Source organism: Ailuropoda melanoleuca, chromosome 4 (genome assembly GCF_002007445.2).
Source record: "Ailuropoda melanoleuca isolate Jingjing chromosome 4, ASM200744v2, whole genome shotgun sequence".
Classification (NCBI taxonomy): Eukaryota; Metazoa; Chordata; class Mammalia; order Carnivora; family Ursidae; genus Ailuropoda; species Ailuropoda melanoleuca.
The window spans coordinates 98,191,806-98,202,582 of record NC_048221.1 but is presented as its reverse complement, the minus strand read 5'-3'; the positions used below and the strand labels follow the sequence as shown (position 1 = coordinate 98,202,582).

The 10,777-nt window shown below is 37.6% G+C and overlaps 1 protein-coding gene across 1 annotated transcript in view; it reads left to right on the top strand.

Annotated features, from left to right (window-relative positions):
* The window catches only part of LRRTM4 (leucine rich repeat transmembrane neuronal 4), a 748,825-nt gene that overhangs the window by 698,114 nt on the left and 39,934 nt on the right, over window positions 1–10,777 (top strand). The gene's annotated exons all lie outside the window — the stretch shown is intronic.

Below are 10,777 nucleotides of genomic sequence, written 5' to 3'. Positions count from 1 at the left end.
GACCTGGGGTGGGAGGGAAGTTGGGGAAACAAGACAGTTTTCCTTGTTAGGTGTATGTAACTCTCACAGACTTGATTTCAATTGCTTCATTTCGTTTTCTCTCTAAAATGCTGTTTGTTCCTATTTGGTTTATTTTCACTTTTTTTCCCCCGGTCAAGTGATTCCTGTTTCCAGTTCTAAACATGGGCATTAAAGCTTATGTTGTACCAAAAGAAAATTTGCTTTACCACAGACCACAAAGAAACAAAGTTGACCACAGAGTATGGTAAAGCTACTGGAATGAAAATCCAGTAAAATTGGGGTGAATGGTCCTTCAAGACACACTATGTACGCAGTATGAAGAGTTTTGATTTTTTTTTTCCTACTGGCAGTCCTCACTGTGAGTTTTCACTGTGTAAGAATTCTGAACGGGATCCGTATTCCAGTTAGAAAGACCTCCAGTTGGAAAGACCAGCAGAAATCTTCTCATCTGGACATGGGCATACGAAGAACAATGGTCATGTGGTCAATGAATGAAACTGCCAAGTTGACAAATTTCTAAATACAAGATAATGTATAACATTGCTTTTTAAATTAATTATCAGTTAGCTTTTGTGTAGTTTTTATCAATAAAAGAAAATGTTGGAAAAATAAATATATTATTTTGTGGTTGGTATACCACAGCCCACTTGATGTTGAGTGCTTTATCTCTTTACTGTGAATTCCTTCTAGCCTGTGTCAATTGGTATCTACCATATGCCTTCTGTGCGTTCTGTGATTAGGTGGGGAAACCCTACGAGGTGTAGAAAAGAAGTATGAGATGTGACATATGCACTGACTTGTTACACAGATTTTTTTTTAAACATACAATGTAACTCAAAATTATATAACAATATGAGGAAAAAGATAAGTATCCATGGAAGGGTTAGAGGTTATATGATCTTTTAGGAGAAAAAGAACTGTACGGAAATCATTACAATCTGAAAGAAGCATAATGATCACCCATTTTTTTAAACAAAGGTGAAAACTATGCAAATATCATTTGAATGATTTTCACTTGACCTCCTTAGTACAGTGATGCTCTGTGTCAGCAGTCCTTTCTGATTCACAATGGGCATTATCCTGATCTAGCTAGTGGTCTGATTTGCTTCGTTCTATATTGAAAACAAAATGAAATTAGAAAATTTTTGTCATCCTTTGTTTGGTCAGGTTTTGCATTCTGAAAAGTGCTAATATACAGTGGCACTATTGGGATTTCTGAAGAACTAAGTTGATAGCTGCCATTCATTTAATTATAAATTCTACTAAAGTAATAATTAAAGAGCCTTGTGAACACTTCCATATCAAAGAAAAACTAGTGTGGAGTATTGAGCATGTTTTGTTTTTTTTTTCTTCTCAAAGTAATTCTGTTTTACTATCATTTTAAATTATACTTGAAGTTAAATTCTATCTTAATTGATACAAATATTTGTCATATTAAAGAAAATTCAAGCAAAGGAAGTTTTTCCACACTGGAACGCAGGCCTCTTGCTGTCAGATCTGGTAACTTCCCTATTAACATTTGTAATCTGGATTATATCTAGATGTGTTTCTGAACCACTTAAGTAGAATGAATTGACTATGAGTTTCAAAGTTAAAGATAATTCTTTGGCATTGTGATTTTGCTCTTCAGAATTGTTTAATAGATTGTAGCAGACCATTTTGGAGTGTCTGCCTGAATTATAAGGATTCTCTAACCCATCCCACCTTCTCCGTGTATCTAACATCACTTGTGTATCCCATCCAACACCCCACCCCATCTTAGGTGATTTACTGGAGGTGATACCTGAAAATTTTTCATCAAAGTTGGCTTAAGTCAACTGTTTTCTGTTCTTCTCTATTTCTTATAGGCCAAAAAAAAAAAAAAAGTCCTATATCAATAACAGCCTTGATGCTATTTAAAACTGTCATATTTGGCCAACAGTTGCATCAAGTCTAACATGAATTAGGTAAGTGAACTGCTAGTGAAACTGGTAGCATTAAGCATGAAATCTGAGTGTGAAATCTTTAACTTACACATGTTAGAAAAAGTTTACACTGAGCTTTGGAAATCTTTTGATTAGACAAAAACAAAACAAATAAAAAGCAAAAAAACAATTTGCTTGAGTAGGCTTAGAAAAGTCACTAATTGAAAAATTCAGCCTTTATATTATGTGAGGGGTCACATCAGTTTTCAGAGAAAACAACATTGAAAAAGGACAGTAATATTTCCAGACAGGACTTAGAACCAAATATTAGATTATTAAGCCCTAAAGTGCAAAAGTCAATCATGTCTGTGCTGAAAACCTGTTATAACCAAGGAGGGTACAAAGCTTAAACTAGTCACCATTCAGGTTATTATCTGGGTCCCTTAACCAGAGGCTGCAAACTTGTCTATGCAAGTCATCACCATTTCTGGTTTATTCAAGTGCTTTGCTATGCAAACTGCCCCAGTATCCCCCTTCTCCCTCAACATTGAAGAGTTTAAATTTTGACCCTATAAGAGGGTGCTGTCCGGTGAGTCCAATAGTACACATGGTATCCTAATGTGCAGGGGAAGAAATATATCACACATCTACAGGCCTTTTGAAATTCTGGTTACTCTGCGTCTAGCTAATATTAAGATTTTTCACTGTCTTCTAAAAGTCAGGAATTATTTTGACTCTACTCATGTTTCATGTTGAAATATTAAAGACACCTCTCAAAGAAAGTTATGCTTTATTTCAAGACTGGCCTAATTAGTAATTTGATTTTATACTATGATTTTTATTGGACCTCCAAAAGATTTGCAGGTTGAGGAGTACCATGGAATATTTATAGAGGAAGGACATTAAAACAATGTCTAAAAAGAATGGGGGATGTGACACATGGAGATTGGAAGATTCAATTATTCAAAAATTCTTATTAACTTCTTTCATAAATATTTTTAGTTATGCTGACTTTGCTTTTACTTACTGTAGCATGCAATTGGGAAATACCTAGACTCTGAAGCTTGTCTGATATACGTATAAGTGTGTCTGTGGCTTAAATTTTCACTGGCCTGCCTGTTATACTTTTATCAGTAGCTTGATTGCAGATATGGTTGATCTACACTCCAAAGTGATCCAGGCCATGGATCTGAGAAAGGGGAGAAAGTATAGTATCCCAACTGTAAACCTTTACATTTTATGAGTGATCAGTGCACGTGGGTTAAATTTAGGAATTTTGGGTGACAGATAGTTTAACATTACTCAGTGTAATGAGACTCCCAAAGAAAAACACACCATAGAAATGTCCCAAGCAAGGAATGTTATTGTTTGAAATCTAAGTTTAACTGGTCAAACCACACCTGGAATTTAGTATCAATGTCACATCTTCAAGGGGACATCTACAAGCGTAGCAACCAGGATATTTAAAGTTATGCAATCCATAGCATATGTTCTTGCCTAACAAAGAATCAAAGGTAGGACCATTCATTTAGTAAAGGTAATAAAGGCTTACATATCATCAAGCAGTGAGGAGAAGCAAAGGCTGGTCATTGGTTTTTTAACTGAGGAATCCAAGACTCTTCTGGCACTAACTTGTCTGGGTCCTTGTCTCCACCTCTGCAACTTCCTAATCTCTGAAGCCACATGGACTGTCATGCAGGCATATTTGCCATACCCCATGTTGTGTAACCTTTAATTGCTTTTACTTTAGAAGTTCATAACCAGTCAAAGTTCAGAAACTCAGTTATCTACCAGTAGATCTAAGTTTTCACTCAGTCCAAGTACAGACCTGTAATGGTATGGCCGCAGCATTGTTATGTAACACAATTCTGTTACTGCCTCCTATTTTGCTTCCTGGAATTCAGAGTTCCTCCTGCCTTGATCTCTAGGATCCTGGTCCTTTGAGGCTGAGCACTCTGTTTCTCTTGCCTGTATTACCAGGCATCTGATTTCTGCCTCTGAATCCCAGTCATTTGTCCCCAAGCCTCTTCTAAATGACCTCTGTCACTCAAACACCCAGTGTACCTGCTAGGCCAGCCTTGGCTTCTACTTGTGGTCTCTCGTGGGAGGGTCTCTATCCTCTTGATATGTTACTCTGCCAGCTAACTACTCAACTTCCCTTCCTCTGTTGCAGAGCTTGCACTATTCCTGTGGTACAATCCAGTTTCCAAAAAAGTGCCCATTCTACTTGATTGAGATCTGAGTCTCCATTCTGATTCTAACATGCAAGATCAATGGTTCGCAGGTTCTCAAACGTCAGCATGTATAACAATTACCTGAAAGGCTTTTAAAAACAGATTGCTGGGCCCCAGTGCAGTAGGTCGGGGGTGGGGTCTGAGAATGTTCCTCTCTTATAAGTCCCCAGGTCATGCTGATGCTGCTGGTATGTGGACCACATTTTGAGAACCATTGCCATAAAGCCAAGAGATTTATATCTCTGTAGGTTGATGACCCAGAATGTAGAATTGAGTAAAAGCAAGTTGAGGCATTATACAAGCATGCAGTATGAGAGGCCCATGCCTTTGTGTGAAGAGCATTTTCTAAAATGGGGTGTGTAACACCAACAGAAGAGCTGTGAAAGCAAAGAAGCAAAAAGTGAACAGCAGCTACAACCGCAACAATAAAAGAGGTTTCCATGATCAGATTAAATTCAGAAAATGTTACATACGACAAAGCCTTCCTTTGGAAATTCACAAGACATTCTAACATTTAAAGGATATCAGAAATACTGTAGTCAAGAAACCCACTTTGTTTAACTCTGGGGTTTCTAAATGTATTCAAACACAATACCTTTCCTCAATTTTCTAACTAACAAGATTCTGCAGAATTAATATTCTCTAGAACTGAATTGGGCAATGCTGATTTCCTTTGTCCATCAACAAAAGTACGTACCTGAGGAAATAGCCATCTCCATGTTTACAAATGACATAATGTACTCTTGCTTCTGAGATGCACAGTGGCTTTTTTTTTTTTAATCAAGGACCTAATATATTTAAATCTCTCCAAGAGAGCAAATGTCAAATCAACTGAATTAAAAGAGAGTAAGTAATTACAATGATAAGAACCTGGCATCATGAATGGAAAATAAATCTCTTCATATATGGCAATGCCCTTGGAGATTAGGCCCATTGTTTCTACTGTATGTGACATTGTAAAGTCATAATAAATCACCAAAAAGCACACAGAAATGTGGGCATTCTTTATTATCTGAGTTGACAAGTTCCTGATCAATCATGGGCCTCAGGTGATGTCATTCATTCATCTGTGCTTTGGCCAGAGGCTCCCCTCAGACAGGGAGTGAGAACGCAGGTGGGAAGGGGAGAAGAGAGAACCAAACATGGACTTTGGCTCATCCTATCCAAGACATTTCCTTACAAGAGCCAGGCTACCGATTAAAATGTGTTAAAATAGATTTTAGACTTCCAATACTCATTATTGTTTGTTTTTCAAAATGATGTAAGAATACAAATGCATAAAAATAAGGTCAGACATGAGCTCAGATTTTGTATGCATTAAGAGACCTACCCTAATAGAAATAATGGACGACCTATATGCTGACTTCCTTGGAATCAAAAGTATTCATATTATTCAAATTCTTGAGCTTGATTGTGCCACTTTAGGGAGACTTTCTGTTGATTTTTAGATAATGGAGGGAATCTGATGGACCATGACTGAAGTGGTACTTAGTCTGGAGACCATTGTTCTGCTCAGGCTGCCATAACAAAATGAGAAACTTATTTTCTCACAGTTCTAGAGGCTGAACAGTCCAAGTTCAAGATTCCAACAGTTTGGTTTCTGGTGAGACCTCTCTTCCTGGTTTGTAGATGGCCACCTTCTCACTGTATTTCACATAATAGAAAGAGGAAGCGGACTCTAGTGTCTCCTCTTGTAAAGACACTAATCCTATTAAATCAGGGCCCCACACTTATGACCTCATTTAGCCTTAATTACCTGCTTCTAGCCCCTATCTCAAATACCATTGCATTAGGGATTATGGGTTCAGCATGTGAATTTGGGGGAGCACAATTCAGTTTATGGCAGACAGGAAACTGACCAACCAACCAAACAAACAAACAAAACCAAATCAGCTGCAGGATACTTACTAGAATAATCCAAATGATTTTATATAGAAAAAAATACATAAGGAAAAGAGCCAGTTTATTTCAGCAGAAGAATGCTTGAGAGAAAGGCAGGTTAGTTGGGATTTTGAATGGGAGAGATTATAGGGTTTACTTTGTTTGAGTCACATGGAGTATTAAAATCTCTTAATAAGGTCATCGAGGAAGTTAATTAACTAAGTTTTATACAGCATTTTAATGTTTTTAAGGAGATCTATTACTCAGAAGAAAACATTTCCCAAACTGGTTTTACGCTAGTCCCATGATGTGCTTTGCATAAAAGGGTTCCAAGGTCAAGTAACCCTAAGAGAAAGCTGCATTTTTTATCCAACCTCTCAGATAGTCTCAGTGCTCATTAATATATTAAAAGCTTTCAGAATTTCTGTACCAAAGAAGCTATTTGAATTCAGCATTTCCCAATATTATTGGATTGTGAAATATTCTCCACTGAAATACCAGCTATTGAGAACGTATAGGGCTAGTTTTCTGCAGAAAACATTTAGGAACATATTATATGTTTAATGAAGGGCTATCTGATGTAGAGTTCACCTAGGGAGGAGAAATAGGAACATTTGTGAGGGTATAGATTTCTAATACTTACAAATGTAACTTTCTGGAATATCTTCCACTCTAAGAAAGAAGTATTTAATTTTTCATCAAAAGCAAATATGTAGAGCTTTTGATCAGAGTATATTATGCAAAACAATTCATAGAGCACCAATTTCTACATAAGCAGAGTATCTTAGTTCTCAATATTTTATCATAGTTTGAACAAAACCGAGATACTATGTTTGCTTACATTTTGAAATTCACCTAGAGTATGATGAGTCTATAGAGTATTGAGATCCTGGAAATCATAACAGAAATGTGGAATAAACCAGAGAACTTTAGAGAGATTCAGGTAGGACAAAACTTTCCTGTCTTCACCGACTGAGATGATTGTAGCATAATTGGGAGTTTGTTTGCTCTTTTTTCCAGATGCTAAAAAATCACGGATGGATAGCGTAGGATGGCAGTTTTTATTTAAATGCACTCATTCACTCCATAAGTATTTATTATATGCCAGCATTTTTATTTTTTAATAATATTTATTTTGTTATATTAGTCCCCATACAGTACATCCCCAGTTTTTGATGCAATGTTCCATGATTCATTACTTGCATATAACACCCAGTTGCACCATGCAATATGTGCCCTCCTTAATACCCATCACCAGCCTATCCCATTCCTCCGCCCTCAGTTTGTTTCCCAGAGTCCATAGTCTCCCATGGTTCATTCCCCTTCTGTTTACCCCCCCCTTCATTCTTGCTTCCTTCTCCTACCAATCTTCCTATTTCTTATGTTCCATAAATGAGTGAAACCATATGATAATTGTCTTTCTCTGCTTGACTTATTTCACTTAGCATAATCTCCTCCAGTCCCATCCATGTTGCTGCAAATGTTGTGTAATTGTTCTTTCTGATGGCTGAGTAATATTCTGTTGTATATATGGACCACAACTTCTTAATCCATTCATCTGTTGAAGGGCATCTCGGTTTCGTCCACGATTTAGCTATTGTGGACAATGCTGCTATGAACATTGGGGTGCATATGGCCCTTCTCATCACTACGTCTGTATCTTTGGGGTAAATACCCAATAGTGCAATAGCTGGATCATAGGGTAGCTCAATTTTTAACTTTTTAAAGGACCTCCACACTGTTTTCCAAAGTTATGCCAGCATTTTTATATGCCAGCCCCTCCTCTTGTGCTATTAGAGATTAAAGTGTCTTCAAAGGTATTTTACAGAAAAGAAAATAGCTATTATATTCCATGACAAACATGCTATAATAAGGAAGAACTATGTGTAATTGAAACACATACTAGAGTCACATAATACCACATCAAAGGTTGGTAAGATGGGAAAAGAATTCCAAGGAGTTCAACAGTCAACCCAGCATAAGAAGGAATGAACAGTTCAAGAAACCAAATTACGGTGAGCAAGGGAAGAAGTAGTTCGCGGAGAGTTGGAGAAGTGATCAGAGACCAGCTCTGGCAATGTAGAGGTAGCTACGGTAAGGAGTTTGGGCTCTAACTTAAAGAGTTTGGAATTCATACTACCAGCAACGAGGGAGTCACAGATGAATATTAGTTAAGAGTAGTAAACATCATTTGGCTTTGATTTAAGACCAGTTAGAAGTATACTACAATATAGCACTTAAGAGACAAGATAGGACTTACCTAAGAAGTGGCAATGAGAATTAACAGCAGAAATAATTAAAGGGATAGTTTAAGATTTATAGAGTGCTTATTATGTACTACGTGCTGTTTTAATACTTTTATATTTAACAACCCACAACAATCCTTGAACTAAGTATATTTACTGTTGTGATTTAGGAAAAGAAGCAGTAGGATTATGCAACTGGAGGCAGGTAAGGATTGAGGAAATAGAAGGAGCTGAGGATAGTGTCCATATTTCTGATTTCAGTGCAGAGAACATATTGATATTATCTGAGATAGCACTGAAGGAGGGATGACCTGGTTAGTGGCAGAAAATGATGAATTCTGTTACGGACATGTCAGCTTTTAAGAACTTGAGAATCATATGGTGCCATTCGGGGGCCAGTAAGATGGGCAGAGCTGAAATTAAGAATAATGATGGAGCTGTACATACTAGCACTTGGTATTAAATCCATGGGAATCATGAATAATATGCATAGAATAAGAACTGAAGAGGGACCTTACTGGAGATCTGATAACAGCAAAAATGCCAACAAAGGAGAATCAAAAAGGTGATCCAGAGAAATATCAGGGTAACAGGAATTATAGATTTTGTCAAAGCCAAAAAAAAGAGAGAATTTTCCAATTTTGACAAATAACCAAAGAGCCTCTCTTGGCACGTAGTGAAAACTTGTTACTGGAACTATCAGTGTGGATGCCTGATGTCCAACTGCAGAATTAGTGTACAAAATGGCTTTATCAGTTAGGAATGTGGACTGGATGACATCTTGATTCCTTCTACCTCTAAGATCTTATGATTCTCTATATTTTCCATTAGAGGTAAAATGATATAAATTCCCCGGACCCCAAACTGTGTGATGACTTTCAAAACTTGAGATGAAAAACACATCTTGCAGTTCATCTTTTCAGTTTCATTTTCTACCATTTTCTAATTCGTCATGCAGTTATGGCAGGTGGGTTAGATATAATAAAAATAATAAAATCTCCAGTCTCTAAATTAAATATTGAATGACTAGGGTATATCCATTGTGCTTATTTTTAATTGCCTATGAACTACTCAAGTGTTTTCAAACTTGCCAAGATTCTGGAGCCAGACATATAGTAGGGAACCAACGAATATTTCTTAGAAAATGAATGAATAAGGGGTGCCTGGGTGGCTCAGTTGGTTAAGCATCTGATTCTTGGTTTTGGCTCAGGTCACGATCTCAGGGTCCTGGGAGGAAGGAAGGAAGATCATGGCTCTGCACTCAGCAGAAAATCTGCTGGAGATTCTCTCTCCTTCATCTCCTCTCATCACACGCAGGCACTCACTCTCCCTCTCTCTCAAATAAATAAATAAATAAATAAATAAATAAATAAATAAATAAAATAAATCCATGGTATAATTTTCATGTTTGAAATTAGTGTGAAGATACTATTTCTGAATATACATCTTATTAATTTTCTAGCCAGAGAATACATTCCATTCCATGGAAGGTTTTTACTCCAAGGACAATTCAAGGATAATCCAAGACCTTGGCTAACAGAAAGAGAATGATTGTTTGAGTACCCTCGTGGTTTTTACCTTTTAAGAGATATCTATGTGTGTAACAAGTTCTAAAGAAATCTAAGAAATCTTCTCAGGTCATAAAAATTAAAGTGTACTATTTCTCGTTAATATTCACAACCCCCCCCACACACACTTTAAAATGTTGACAAAGAGTAAGATGAGCTTGTTGCTTATATAATAAGGGTGAAACAAACTAGATTAGGTTCAGAAAAACAATCAGAAAGATGAACTCTGGGGCGCCTGGGTGGCACAGCGGTTAAGTGTCTGCCTTCAGCTCAGGGCGTGATCCCGGCGTTATGGGATCGAGCCCCACCAGGCTCCTCTGCTGTGAGCCTGCTTCTTCCTCTCCCACTCCCCCTGTTTGTGTTCCCTCTCTCGCTGGCTGTCTCTATCTCTGTCAAATAAATAAAAAAAATCTTAAAAAAAAAAAAAGAAAGTTTAAAAAAAAAAAAAAGAAAGATGAACTGCATTTTGATATTTGACTGCTAATAGCTTTGAAGTTCCACCCACCCCTTTTCCCTTCTGCCTCACACCTGGGCAAGCTGGTAAGAAAGCCTGAGTGCTTCCTTCCTTGGAGCCAATGAGAAGTTCAAACTATGCAAACCCCCGCCTATACACAGAAACTAACACCCCAGCCCCACCCTGTAACTACCATAAATCCCATGCTAGTCTCCTTTCCGGGCTCTCTCAAGATCATTTTTTTAAAAAGATTTTTATTTATTTGAGAGAGAGAGAGAGAGCAGAAGCAGGGGGAGGGGCAGAGGGAAAGAGAGAAACAGAATCCCCGCTGAGCAGGGAGCCTGTCCACCTGGCACCATCCCAGGACCCTAGGATCATGACCTGAGAGAAAGGTAGACACTTCACCGACTGAGCCACCAGGTGTCCCTCTCAAGACCTTCTCAGGAGCCTGCCGTTTGAACCCTCATAT